General features: G+C 43.3%; 1 long non-coding RNA gene across 1 annotated transcript in view; it reads left to right on the forward strand.

Annotated features, from left to right (window-relative positions):
• Nucleotides 1-8668, forward strand: part of LOC110192858 (uncharacterized) — a 33295-nt gene extending 24627 nt beyond the window's left edge. Inside the window, exons 2-4 of the long non-coding RNA XR_013484874.1 lie at nt 5529-5897; nt 6269-6420; nt 8538-8668. This is a non-coding gene — a long non-coding RNA (uncharacterized LOC110192858). The remainder of the gene's footprint in view (nt 1-5528; nt 5898-6268; nt 6421-8537) is intronic.
• Nucleotides 8669-15229: the final 6561 nt, after the last annotated feature.

A 15229-nucleotide genomic window follows, 5' to 3' on the forward strand; every position in this document is an offset into this window, starting at 1 on the left:
TTGCCTTTTGGAAATTGTACAGTATAATGATGACAGTCTCCTCCATGGGTTAAATGCCTATTTTTTCAACATGAGTATACTTTTGCTATAAAAGAAGAGAGAAATTATTTAGAAAGGAATTTCAATAGAGAGGGGCTACATAAAAAGCCAGATTGCAAAGGGGTTGAGGAGTGAATGAATGGTGAGGACAGAAGAGGTAGTGAGTGTCACTACTCTTTCCAGGAGTTTATCAATGGAAGCTGAGAGATATAGGACAATAGCATGAGGGGATAGCAGGAAGATTTTTCAATTATAGGGAGTCATGACTTCATCGAACAAGGAATGGAAATGACCTGGAGGTTGATAGACAAAAACAAGAAGGATTCAAAAGGGTGATCTAATTGGATGGTGTGGACCACAGGAGGAAAGACTGCTGAATGGTTTTGGCAAAGATAGTATCTGGAAGTGTCAGTAGGTAGCTAGGAATATGCTAGTTGGCCTTGTGTCTTGTGGAGAGTAGGGAGAGAAGCAACTAGCACCAGAGAAAGTGACAAAGACATTGTCTTCAGGGAAAAGCTTGGTTTCAGTAACTTTTATGTATTGTTTCTGGTTCAAAGGATTGGATGATTTAGAGCTTAAAACACCCTTAGAGATCATATTCACTTTATAGCTGAGAAAAATTGGAACCCAGAGAAGTGATATGCTCAAAATCCTCTGATTTTGATGGGCTTTTTTTTACCCCAGATACCGTGCTATTTCTCTTCTGGGGCTAGGAAATCCAATTCTAATTTCTCTTTCTCATGACAGCTCTTCAGATAGTTGAAGATGGGAGCTGTGTCTCACATCTTTTCTTCTCCTGGCAAAATAGCCTCAGAATCTTTGGGCCATATTTAGTTCACCCTATTCTCTATAATGTCTTTCCCCATATCCAACTGGTCACCTAATCCTATTATTTCACCTTTTGAAATGCCTCCTCTCCACCCTTTCTTTCTATCCTTTCTGCCCCTACCTTTGTCCAAGCATTCATTATCAGACTTGTAGCAGTTCTAGGCTAGGAACATTGTGGGCCTTGGCTGAAATGGGTTTGCATGGAGCTAGTCAAAGCTTTCTAGTTTGGGAAGAACAAAGGAAGGGCTACAGTTGGAGAGCTTTCACGTAGGTAGGAGCTAGAAAAATCCTTTGAAAAAAGTCAGAGTTGTTAATCAGGAGATGAGTCATGGAGCTGAAGGAACAGAGGCAGGAACAGTATTGGGAGAACAAGTAAAATTAAATCAATATCAGTCAATTAATTAACAAGTATCTATTAATCTCTATGTGAGAGGACAAGCAAGAATTGAGATCCAGAGTCAGGCTACAGGAGTCCAGTGGTGAGGTACATAAGACTGATGGTTAAACTTGGTCCATTTGCTCCACCAGATGTTCTGTGGCCATGTGAATACTTTGTTCCACTCCTCAGCTTCCTCTGAATTCAGTCTAGGTGGACGGTCTGACCACTGAGCAAAAAGGGAGAGCATCATAACCCTCACTTCTCCCCATGGTAATGTCCACTTTTAGATGGTGGAAAATAGCTGCCTTGAGTCTTTTTCCTACCCTACCTCCCAACTTTCCTGTGCACCTTCCCTGAACTCATCTTCCTCGACCCTGCAGATGGGATCAAAAGGACTTAAGAAGAAAAAAAAATGAGAAAAAAAAGGACTTAAGAAGAAAAGAAAATAGAAAAAAAAGACTTAAGAACTGTCTTCAACTGTGTGAAGGGTGATCCTGAGAAACAGGGAATTGATTTGTTCTGTTTGGCCCCAGAGGACAATGCCAGGAGCAATGGGAGTGGAGATGGGGGAAGAACCTGGAGTTCGAGAGAGGCAGATTTTGGCTCAATGTAAGGAATAATTTTGTATTAATTGCTGTCCAAAAGTGAAGTAGGAGAGGCAGTGTGGTTTAGTGGAAAGTATATTGGATCTGGGGTCACAGGACCTGGATTCAAATCTCACTTTGGTTACTTACCACTTCTATGAACTTTAGAAAGTCAGTTAACTTCCCTCAGCCTCAGTTTCTTCATCTGTAAAATGAAGAGTGTTGATTGTCTTCTGAGCTCCTTTTTAGCACTGTATCTGTGATCCCAGGCTCTGAGGATACAAAACTTCAAGGGGTAGTGATGTTCCTGTCACTGAAACAGATGCTCCATGGGATTTAAGCAGGAATTGGACCTGATTAGCTCTGAGATCACTTCCAGCCCTATTCCATGACTCTAGGGCTAATTCTGCCTTTCTCCATACTTTCTCCTTGGTGAAGATGCAAAATATGTCCGTGGATACAGGAACTGTGTTGTATGTGATTGGGTCAGTTGCTTATCCCAAGGATACCACCACCCACCTCTGGAGGGCATCCCCTCACTCATCCTTCCATCTCTACCTCTTCATCTTTACAACACCCCTCCCTCCATTGGCTATGTGACCTTGTTTTCTTAAGCCCGGTTCTGAATAGCTTCTTTCATGTTAGTGGGAGGAACCTGACCCCTTCGAAAGAGGAAAATTTTGTTGGGAAAGGCCCAGAGTCAAGATTTGATTTGCCTTTGAAATGGGGCACTCTCCCTGGTCCCCCTTGGCCACTGGAGGCCTTTCACCACTTCCCTCCCCTTCCCCTACATAGAGGCCAGAAATGGGAGAGTGGGGAATCTTTCTCCAGACTAAGGCAGCTTTTGCCACATCAGCACCTCAGCTCCTACTGTCCCCCTCCTACCATGAATCCCAGGGGTATCTGCTTCTTGGCCTATCTCCTGTTCTTCTGTGTGGTCTCAGGTACGGATATGTCTATTCCACCTTCCCATCTCTACCCCATCCCATTATCCTTCCCTAAAGTACATGACTGGGCTAGAGTCCCCTCTGCCTCCCCCCCACCAGGTATCTTGTGGGTTCTCTGAGGGCAGAGCACAGAGCCATCAACGCTGGGGCCCGAACAGGGAGTAAGCCTTGGGTTTCTTAAGCCTGAGCCCAAACTCCGTCACTGACTTTGTGTAGAAAGAGATGTTGGGGAGTCATCAAGTCTATCCTTTTGCCTCTGGGTGTGGTGTGGTGTGTTGTAAAGAATCTTGGCTTTGGAATTAGGAAAGCGAGCTCTGACATTCACTAGCTATTTGACCTTGGAGAAATGATCAACCTTGCTAAGCCTCAGTTACCTTATCAATAAAATAGGTATGATAATCCTTGCAGTACCTACTTTGTAGGCTCGTTGACAGAAAAGTACTTTGTATACCTTGAAGCATTATCGACATGTGGGCTATCTTTATTATTATTGCTATCCTAGAAAGGGTTCAGTGTTCTGTGCTCTCCCAATAAGAGTGTTGGTCTTTGGTCGGATCTGAGTGATTTGTTCACATGCCTAGTAATTCATTCTAATTTCATGTTATGGCTACCATGCAAGCCACTCTAAATCTTTGCTCTGCCAGGTTACCTCCTGGGTTCTCCCTAATTAGAAGGGACAAGGGGGAGACATGCTAACCACATAATGGCTTCTGAGAAGGGATGGAGGTAGAGGATGGAGAGAAACATAGGGGATCCTAGAGGAATGGGTGTTAGAAAGATGGAAGGCATGAGGGGTGAAGAGGGTGCCAAATTCAACCTCCATCTACCCCACAATGCTGCTTGGGTCCAGTCTAGCAGTGTTGAATGGAGCTCAGCTTACTGCCTTCTGACAGCTGGAGACTGTAATCTGCCCTGTGATTATCCCTAGACAGCCCCTCCCTTGGCACTACCAGGTAAGACCTGCCAGGGGGCAGGGAAGAAGGCAGTATCCTCCAGGTAGGACCTCATGAATAACAGTATGTGGGCAACAGCTTATAATTATCTTTTAACTTCCAGTCCTTTAAGCGTCAAGGATCTCACTAACACCCCCTTTTCCACATCCCAATACAGCCTCTGGTGGAATACCTCAGAGTAGAATCTCTTTCAAAGCTGCTCTTACTGACCAATCCTTTCTGGGATGCTTTGTTTTCTGGGCACCATTCTTTACCTTCTCTGAGTGATAACTGTTCTGTGGTGGAAAGAGCTCTGGATTTAGAGTCAGAAGACCAGAGTTTGAATCCTGGCAATAACCCTCACTATTTATGCAATCTTGGATAAAGTGCTTTATCTGACCCTTAGTTTCTTCAACTGTATTACAGATTTAATAATATTTATGTGTTATCTATCACTCATTAATGAATGCTGAACCGCTCATTGGCTTCCTCCAGCAGGCTGACTTGTTCTGAGGAATAAAATAGATAATGAGTATAAACTGCTTTGTAAGATCCAAAACATCATGTAAATAAAGGATAGCCAATCCAATCTAACAAGCATATATTAAGCACCTACTATATGCAAGGCACTATGCTACATGCTGCAGATATAACATGAAAAACAGTACCACCTTCAAAGGCTACTTTTCTTACAGTGACCTGTATCTACCTCCCTTCAGAAGCTAAAAAGGAAGAGGTTAGAGATGTTTCTAGGCCCAGATCCATGGAATACAATAACTAAATAGGTACCAGGAAATTTGGGAGGGGCAGCTGGGTGGTGCAGTGGATAGAGCACCAGCCCTGAAGTCAGGAGGACCTGAGTTCAAATCTGCCTCAGACCAAACCAAACACTTGACACTTACTAGTTGTGTGACCCTGGGCAAGTCGCTTAACCCCAATTGCCTAAAAAAACCAACAACAACAACAACAAAAGAAATTTGGGAAGATGTCTAAAGAGGTGGAGGGGAATCAAAAATCTTTCTCCCCACCTTTTATAAGCAGGTAACCTGAAACTCAGAGGGAAAAAAAAATGGACAGAATCTGAGGAATGAATACTGTGGTAGTCTGGGCCAAGTTGAAGGCTTCAAGAGAGAGGAAAGGGTTATTGTGGTGAGTTCAAGATCTAACAAATAATCTGCTACCTATGTGACTTTGGTTAAGTCCCTTAACCTTTCTGGGCCTCAGTTTCCCCAGCAGCAAAATGAGAGAATTGACCTAGGTAGGGTTTACCATTCCTTTCAGCTCTTAGTTCTTTGATCCCAAAGATATTATGAAGAATGGAAGGATTTTAAGAAAGTAATTTTGAAGTCAATCTCTGCTTCTGATAATGATGATCAAAATCCTGCTTTTCTTGGTAATGGACCCAGGGTACAGAATGAGACATACATTTCCTTTTGGACAAGAAAGACCAAAGCAGAAATTTGTTTCACTTGACTAGACATATTTGTTCCAAAGATTTTGTTTTTGTTTTTTCTTAGTGAAGGGTAAGGAAGGTGAGAGGGGAAGAAAATAGATTTTGGTAAATATAAAAAAGTTTAAAAACTAACAAAAAGTTTTTGTTCCTCCTCTTCTTCCTCCTCCTCCTCTTCTTTTTTCTTCTCCTCCTCCTCTTCCTTCTTCTCCTTCTCCTTCTTCTCCTTCTTCTCCTCTTTCTTCTCTTCCTCCTCCTCTTTCTCCTTCTTGTCCTTCTCCTCCTTCTCCTCTTCCTCTCTTCCTCCTCCTCCTCCTTCTCCTCCTCCTCCTTCTCCTTCTTTTCTCTCTCTGTGTCTCTCTGTCTCAGGCAAAAGCCGAGTGCCCACCAGAACTGTCAAGGACATGGAGAAGAACATTACTAAACCAGCAGACCCCAGTGAGGCGAAGCCCACTAAAGCTCTAGGTCACAAGAAGCCCAAACAATTTGACAGCCAAAAAGTCCCACAGGCACCAAGAGCCAGAAAGTCAAGACCCCGAGTGAAGGCCCAGACCCCTGGGCCTCTGGCATCCTTGCCTCCTTCCAACTTGATCCAGGTGGTGGGGAAGGGACGATTCCAGAAAGTGGGTGATTCCCTGAGCCTTCCAGCAGGAAATGCCCTGGAGCTTCGATGCGGGGGAAGTCTGCCCGATGGAGGTTCCCGGTTTATTTAGAAGAGGAAGGAGAGGGGCGGCTCAGGTACAGCACTGGGCATGGGGCAGGGGGCAAAGAGACTTTTCTTCTGAACTATTCAGGCTCTCCCCAGGAGGTCAGGCTGTAAGGCAGCTCCTAAGTGGCAAAATAGCTTTCTTTCTCTGGCTCCGTTGCAGAGGAAAAGGTGTGGATTGCTGCCTGTCTGCTTTTGTGCCCAAGATACTGGGTCTTGGTTCTCTAGCCCTTAGCTTTGCACTTAGGGAGGTGTGCCTGCAAGGGTGTAATGGGTAAAACTGCTAGCACTATGCCCCTCGTATATCTGGGAAAAGGGACTGGGGGACAGGCTGGGTCATGCCCTCATGGGGCTCCCTAAATCCTTCCTTCAAGGTTTTGTTGTTTGTTTGTTTGTTTTTCAGAATCAAGCACTTTACCCAGTATGGCCAACTGCTGGTGATGAATTCAACCATTGCAGATACAGGAGAATATGGCTGCTGGTCCCGGCATTGCCGGGATAGTGAATGTTGAGACATTGAGGCCCACATGGGCAGAACCTTTGTCTTCTTTATGGGTATGTAAGGCATATATAGAATGTCAGAGCCGGAAGAGCCTTAGAACACAACACAGAATATCAGAGCTGCTCCTAGAGTTCTGTTAGTCCAAGGCCCTCACTTTATTTTTTTAGTTAAAAAAATTATTATGAATTTGGTATAACCAATCCCCACATATGAACATAAACTTAAAATTAATTGTAATTTGATACTTTGATGAATCTGGATCTTATCAATAGGGCTCTGGCCTTTATTTATGCAAATTACAAGTCATCTATGCCTTATCTTCCCATGTGATTCTTGTCCAGAACCTTTCATAAATCCCCCATGGAGGCCATGCCCCATAGCTGATCCCTTCTTTTAGGCTTAATATTTTGTGGCTAGGAATACAACCTTCAGGTTGTCCATCTTTAAACCCCTCCCTCTCCCTCTGTGCCTCACCCACTTCTAGTTAGACACAGCCTTGAATGTAATCATACTTTGCTTTACGCAATTTCTTATGCGCAATGTCCTCAAAAGTACTTATAGTTAAAAATAAAAACTCTAGCAGATTAATAACAATCCTTGCTCCATTACTACTTTCATGTCCCTTTCATTTAAATCTTTATATCTATAGTTTTTTTTAATAATTCTAGTTAACACAGACATTGTTCAAGTCCTTTTTTTTTTTACTTTGTATTTTTATGTGCCTTTACACTTTTCTTTGCATTCTTCATATTTGTATTTTTTTTTTCCTTTTTGGTAAGGCAATCAGGGTTAAGTGACTTGCCCAGGGTCACACAGCTAGTAAGTGTCAAGTGTCTGAAGCTAGATTTGAACTCAGGTCCTCCTGACTCTAAGGCTGGAGCTGATCCACTGTGCCACTTAGCTGCCTCTTCATATTTGTATTTTTAATGACACTCCTATATCCCATTACTCTTATATGTTGTGATTTGTTCAACCATTGGACATTTCATTTGTTCCAAATTTTGGGTTGTTATAAATAATGTACTATAAATATATTTGGATAGACAGTTCTTTACTTCTTACAAATTTTTTTTTGTCATGATGAACTTGACAACCATCAGCAAACATATGCATTGTTTATACAATGAATAGGATAAGTGAAGTGTATACAATACCATGGATCTCTATGATGCATAACTTACTTAAGAACAAAAAACCAAAACCCCTATGTTAAAAGAGTAGTGGCCACACACACTGCTAATCTCTGTACCCTTTAGAGCTTCTTTCTTCTCTCTTCTATGTGTTTTTTTAAAATGTTTCATTGATGCCCCTTTCTCTCTTTTTTGGCATTATTATTATTACCTCTCCCATTCCTCCCCATCACTCTACTCCTACCACCACCAAAGAAAATAAAAGCCCTTGAAACAACAGCTAGCATTTATGTAGCTCAGTAAGGTTTGCAAAACACTTTATGAGTATTATCTCATTTTAATCCTCACAACAATTCTGGGAGGTAGGTGCTATTACTAACCCCATTTTACAGATGAAGAAACTGAGTCATAGAGAAGTTGAGTGACTAATCCAAGGTCACGCAACTAGTAAGTGTTTAAGGCTGATTTGAACTCATATCTTTCTGGTTTCAGGTCCAGCACACTATCTGCTGTATCACCTAGCTGCTTCCAGTAGAATACAAGCATTTGTTACAACACATAAGTAAATCCAAGCAAAACAAATCCTCACATTGACTTTGTCTTAAAATCTATGTCCTGTTCTGCATGGCTAGTCTACATTTCTCTGCCAGGAAGTTCAGTCTCCTCACTTCACAGATGTGAAGCCTACAGAGGGGAAATGACTTGTCCAGAGACATACGGGATGTTAAGTGGCAGGGCTGGAGCTAGATATCAGGGTTTCTGATAGCCCAGCGTTCTTTCCACCATGTTGCTGTGAATATTTATTGACTTTATTTAAAGGTAACATACAAGGCAGTCACACTTATTTAAAGGTAACATACAAGGCAGTCACACTCTTGAGGATGAGCACAGAGAATGGGAAGGTAGGGTCATGTCTCCAAGAGAATCTTCCAGGATCTCGGGTGGTAGCAGTAAAGCCAGCAGAGCCTTGCTGGAGATGAGTGTCCTGAGACTTCTCAGTTGTCTTCCAATTCTGTCTCCTGCCACCCTCCCACCTGTAGATCCACAGGAGCTCTTCGTCCTCACTGAGGACTACTACGGAGTGGTGCAGCTCCGGACCGACCAGCCAACTCTGCTGCCCTGCCAGGTGACCAGCCCCGAGGCCCGGGTTATGCTGCACTGGGAGTTCCCCCCTGAGGAGGTCTCTGTGGATGGAGTGGATATCTCCTTTGACTCGAAGAAGGGCTTCACTATACACAGGCCCCGAGCCTCATTTGCTCGCTCCCTCTTCTGCATGGCCAGCCTGGGGGGCATCCGGCAGATCTCTACCAAGTACATCCTGATCTATATCAGCTGTGAGTATGTGCACCAGAGGGTAAGGGGACAGGGCAGATCGTGTATGGGGCTGAAAAGTGGTGGGGAAGATAACTCTTGGCAAGGGGGCTGGTTAGAGCCATGGATTAAGGAAGGGAGGGTTGACCACTGGGCCTAGATTAGAGCAGGGCCTCAGTTTTGGACTTTTTAACCCCAGCTCAATAAGTTAGATTTCTGTCTCAGGGGACTTCACTAGGAAATCTGCAAATGCTACAGTTCAGGGTTTGGTCTGTTGAGTTGATTATTTCTACTTACGAAAATGATAGAGAAAATGTTAATGATGCAGATTAAATCTAAAAGTGTGTCTGGCATACATTTCCTCCCCAGAAAGCTTGTTAAACATTTACCAGCATATCCCCGGACCTAACAGTTAATGAAGTTTCAACACTTGTCATGTCCTCTGGACAGCCTCTTGTGGATTGGCTCCTTCCATGTGAGACTCTAAGGCAGCTAGGTGGTGCAGTGACTAGAGTGCTGCACCTGGAGTCAGGAAGACTCACTCCTCTTTGTGAGTTCAAATCTGGTCTCAAAAACTTACTAGATGTATGACCCTAGGCAAGTCACCTAACCTTGTTTCCCTTAGTTTCCTCATCTGTAAAATGAACGAGAGAAGGAAATGGCAAACCACTCCAATATTTTTGCCAAGAAGGGTCACAAAGAATCAGATGTGACTGAAAAACAACTCCCCACCACTTTTCAGCTGCACATACACGATCTGCCCTGTCCCCTTACCCTCTGGTGCACATACTCACAGCTGATATAGATCAGGATGTACTTGGTAGAGATCTGCCGGATGCCCCCCAGGCTGGCCATGCAGAAGAGGGAGCCAGCAAATGAGGCTCAGGGCCTGTGTACAGTGAAGCCCTTCTTCGAGTCAAAGGAGATATCCACTCCATCCACAAGCTATGTTTATAGCTCATCTCCTGAGTATAATTTTATATGATTAATCTGTATATTATTATGTACATTGTTGTATAATTAAGCTATACTTCCTCCCTGCCCCCACTTCTCAGTTCTGGCTACTTGTGAGTGTGATCTGTAACTGAATTTTTTTCAGTGTATTCGGAAATGCTGGTTATATGGCATGTTGATATCTATTTGCACACATAGTAAATGACTATGGCAGTCAACTATCTGTGTATAAAGGAAGGAGACTTCTCTATCTCCCCAAGGAAAGAGGACCCAGGCTTTTGGAATGAAGGAAACAAGAGGAGAGTCACAGAAAGGACAGGTTTTAGTTGAGAAAGAAGGTTGGGACTAGCAAGGAGAGAGGATTTGGGGGCCCCAAGGGAGAGTGAACTAAGAGACAACTTGGGAAATGATGCTGATGCTGATGCTAATGAAAGGCAACATATTTATGACTCTTTCTGTCTTTAAGATTTATCCTAGGCTAAGGGACCCTAGGAGAAGAAGAGGCTGGGCATAGTGGATTTTCAGGCTTTTTCTAGTAAGATAACAGAATAGGAACAATGTAAAGACTTGCATTTGTAAGTCAAAAAGACTTGGAGTTTTTAATAGTCTGCAAGCTTCAATATAAGTCAAGAATATGATATAGAAACCAAAAAACTAGTATGATCACGCCTGGGTCATTAAGAGGGAAGAAAATGAGCATTTGTTAACCACCTACTTTGTACTTAGATTTTCCTGACTCCACGTCTAGGGCCTGAGTTGGAAGAGGCCTTTGATATCACCTAGTCTTAGTCCAAACTCATTCACTTTACAGATGAGACAATTAAGGCCCAGAGAGATTAAGTGACTAGCTTAAGGTCACAGAGGTGGTAAGAGGCAGAGCCAGGATTTGAATTCAGATCTCTAACTCCCAAGTTCCATGTTCTGCGTAGATGGATTTGTCTTCTTCACGGCTACAGATCACAACTCTTCCGTATTTTCTTCCTGTATAATTCTCATCCGTGTCCTTCTGTCAATCCATGATGATGATGATGATGATGATGATAATAATGGCTAACATTTTGTGATGATTAAAAATATTTGAGACATAGTTTCTGAGTAATTTAACTATTTTATTAATAAGACAACATAAAGGGATGGTCATTTGGCCATTTCTTTTAAACCAAAGACAATCATAGTGGTGGGCTCACAGTTTATATACCCTTTGAAGAGCAGGTGTTCAATGAGGAGCTGAGAGTGACATCATGTCACCCTTTGGACAGAGAAACTCTCTCTATACTCAGACCACTCCCAGCCTTGGGCTATCTGGACAAAAGGATCTGAACACAATGGGCTTCCCCACCTTAGATTAAATTCCTTGTAAATTTGGGTGGGGGTCTGACCAAGATCAGGAGTATAAATTCAATCTCATTATCAGTCATGTCCTTCAAGAGACTGACCTTAAAATCAGGACTTTGGGAGAAGGAGAGAGCTCTGAATCTCCCCAAGATATTGGTTACTATAATTATTTCTATCAACTTATATAGCGCTTACCACTCTAGTATCTTTGCTAATAAAACCCCAAATGGGGTCACAGTCAGAAACAACTGCAAAATGATTCAACAATAACATGTGCTAAGATTACAATTATTGTCTCATTTGATCCTCACAACAACTCTGGGAGATAAGGTGATATTATTATCCCCATTTTACAGTCCAGGTAAATGAGAGGAACAGAGATTCAGTGACTTGCCCAGGGTTACACAGTGTCTGAGGCCAGATTCAAACTCAGCACACCAGAAGCTTTTTCTGATCCTTTTGATATCTCAAGGATGTCAATATAGCCCTTGGGTTGCCCAATTTTTCTCATTCATTCCCCAAACTCAAAAGGTCTATCTTTTTTCTCCTTATTTCGCAATATATTTGGTAATAGTTTACCAAGTGTGCAATATATTGGTAACATTGTAATATACTGGTAATATTTGCAATATATTTTACCCCACTTGTAGGAGTATAGATCAAGAGCTGTAATGGTGTCTGATTTTACAGAACTTTACAGGATCTCACACTTTATAAATGAGCAAATTGGGGCTCATAGTAATCAAATGACTGGCCTGATGACTTACACAGCTAGTAAGTGGCAGAGGTGGGATTTGAACCCAGGTTCTCTGAATCTAGGTCTATTGGTCTTTCCCTGGTGCGACGTATTCCTCACCCACAGTTCACTGTTGGTGACACTGTAGTATGCCCACATTGCCTCTTCCCATTGCCTTTTGGTTATCCAAAATTTTGAGATCGTGGCATTCCATGATTTGCAGCTGTATCACATGTGATCTTGGGTGGTCTTAATGGGATCATGGATTCAGAGCTGGAAGGGACTTTAGAAGTCATCTAATCCAGCCCCTTCATTAGACAGATGAAAAATAGAAACATCACATCTTGTGTAAGATGGATGATAATTCCTTCTGCTCAGATAGTATGGGAGCTAGAGACCTTAGAGGTCATCGAGTCCAATCTCTAATTTTACAAATGAGGAACTGAGACCCAGTGGGGTTAAATGACCTGCCCCAAGTCACAGGGTTTTTAAGTATTGGAGGTAGGATTTGAACACTGGTCTTCCTGAGTCTGAGTCAAGCACTCTATTACTGAAGTATTGTATCCCTTTAGGGCTCTACATTTTGAGAGAAACTGACAAGACAGAACACATTCAGAGGAGGGTAACCAGGTTGGAGGACACCTTGAAACTACATCATAAGAAGATAGGTTGGAAGAAATGGTTGCGTTAACTTGGGGGTAGTTGGGTACAGTAGATAGAACTCAGAACTTGGGGTCAGGAAGTCCAGAATTCAAATCCTTCCTCAGACACTTACTAGTTATGGGACCAAGGGCAAGTCACTTAATTTCTCTCAGACTGTTCTCACATGTAAAATGGGGATAATAAAAGCACACACCTTATATGGTTATCTTAAGGATCAAATGAGTTAATACATGTATGATGCTTTGCAACCTTAACGTACTTTATAAATGCTAGATATTATGATTGGGGAAGTCTTTGGCAGGTTGTGATGATAGCAAGTATTTTGCATGTCTCCAGAGGGTAGAATTGGAACAATGAGTATCGATTATTGGAAGGAGATTTCAGATCACTATAAGAAAAATTTTCCTATCAGAACCAAGAATAGAATGAGCTATCATATAAGGTAGTGAGTTCCCCGTCACTGGAGGTCTTTAAGCAGAGACCAGATGAACAGCTCCTCTGAGATGTAGTAAAGGATATTCCTGTTCAGGTTTTTGCCAACTTTGAGGCTTTAGGATGAAGAATACAGGAAATTAGATTCAGAGGTATCAATCAGATGGCTTTCCTGGTCTGGACAAAACTGGTCTCCATGTCTATTCTCTGTGCCTAGTGCTATCTAAACTGCAAATAATTTGTAGCTGTGTCATTCTCAAAGCCACTTTTATCGTACTCTCCGAGGACAAAGACTGAGAGTATGGTGTTGTCCTGGACTGATGATCGCTACAATTGGGGATCCCGCAAGGAAGGCATAGAGGAAGAGGGTTCCAGACTTCAAGCTGTGAGGGAGCCCTGATGGAGCCCTAAGCCCTGGGGTGGAGGGGAGGGAGATGGCAGTGACAGGCTGTAAGCTAGGGGAGGGCTAGAGCACAGGAAAGGTCAGAAGGGGAAGGAATCCAGGAATTAAGTGTAGAGTCAGGAATCAAAGAGGAAGCTTGGGACGTGTTGGCAGTAACAGAAGGCTAGGCTCACTGAACTGGCAGCTGAAATAGCTTGCTATTCTAGCTTCTAAAGAGGTCCCACAGCAGCTGCTCAGGGAGCCTGATCTGAAACTTGCAAGGGTCTAACTGAAAACAACCGGCTAGGTAGCCAGGCTGAATAATAATAGCCGCTTCCATTTTAGTGGCATTTTACAATCGCCACAGTACTTTGCTCATCATGACCCTGTGAGGGAGATAGTGTGGGGATCTCTGAGGCATTGAGAGGTGAAGTAGCTTTACGTGATCACACAGTGGTAAAAGCTAAGACTTGAACTGAGGGGTCCTGACTCCAAGCCCACTACACATAACTGTCCTCTCCTGGGGATAAGGCACAGAGAGGGAAGTTCTTGAAAACTGGAGTTAGAGAGGAAGCTCCAGAGGTCATCTAGTCCAACTCCCTGTCTCTAGACCTTCCCAAATACCTGGATCCCTTTCCTCTACTCATCTACATGGAAGTCTTGATTCTCTTTAATGTCCTCACACATGGATACCTGCCAGTCTGTTGGATTCTCAGCCCTACCTGTCCATCCGTCTTTGTCAGTCAACCACATTGTGTTCATTGTATGCCTAGAACTAAGACTTGAACAACATAGATTCCCTTTCTCCCCTCTGCTGCCACCTGCAGACCCATCATCCTCTCCAAGACCCACCATCAAAGCCTCAGCAACCTCTGTTTTCTTGGGAGAAAATTTCAATGTGACCTGCACTGCTCTGGGAGAACCTGAGATCACTGTGGACTTCACTTGCGGGTATCCAGGGCAGCTGGTAAGTGGAAGAATGCAAAGGGGCAATACTCAGAAGTCAGGGAAGACAGGGAAGCCTGGGTGGAAGCTTTGTGGCATTCAACATGGTGATGAAGATGGAGTAGGCAGTATGAGATCTGAGCAAGGAGGTCAAGAGACGCAGCAGGGGTTTGCTAGGGGACATGGATTACAGCTGCTAATTCACAGCATGATCTTCTCTACACTGAACCCCAGTTTCCTCATCTGGGAAATGGGGATAATATTGCCTGCCCTAGCTATCTCAGAGGGGTGCTCTGAGGAAGAAATTAGCTATTCAACAAGTGTTTACTGAACACCTGTTATGTACTTATAGCATGGGGGAAAATACACTCTCTGTCCTCATAAGAGAGGAGGAGAGAGGGAGAGAGGTTACTCTCTCCAGCAGAAGAAATATAGCTAACATACATAAGCAAGAGGAGGGGAGGGGGAAAGAGAAAGACGTGAGGAGAGAGAAGCTAACTTGTTAGCTGAGGAAATATATCTAACACCCATAAGAGAGAATGGGAGGGGAAAGGAAAAGAGGAGAGAGGGAGAGAAGCTTACTTTCTAGCTAAGGAAACAGAGCTAACACATGTAAGAGAAAGGAAGAGAGGGGGATGGGAGAGAGGGAGAAAAGGGGAAAAAGGAAAGTGGGGAGAGAGGGGAGGGATAAAGAGAGGTAGAAGGTAGCGAGAAAAGTGGCAGGATGGAGCAAAGGGGATGGAGGGAAAGAAAAGGAGGACAGAGGGGGACAGGGACAAGGAGAGTAACCTAGTGTTACTAACTAGGAATGTTATCGGTAATCAGAAAGAGGGAGAAGAGATATCAGAGTAGACTGGAGAGTTCAGGGAGAGTTGCCTAGAGAGGGAAGGGCTTAATCTGGGTCTGGAAAAGATTTGGACAAGCAAAGGAGAAATAAATCAGGCAACCTGAGCAAAGGCAGGAAGGTGGCAATA

Source organism: Phascolarctos cinereus, unplaced genomic scaffold (genome assembly GCF_003287225.1).
Source record: "Phascolarctos cinereus isolate Bilbo 61053 unplaced genomic scaffold, phaCin_HiC Scaffold_2;HRSCAF=192, whole genome shotgun sequence".
In the NCBI taxonomy this organism is placed as follows: domain Eukaryota; kingdom Metazoa; phylum Chordata; class Mammalia; order Diprotodontia; family Phascolarctidae; genus Phascolarctos; species Phascolarctos cinereus.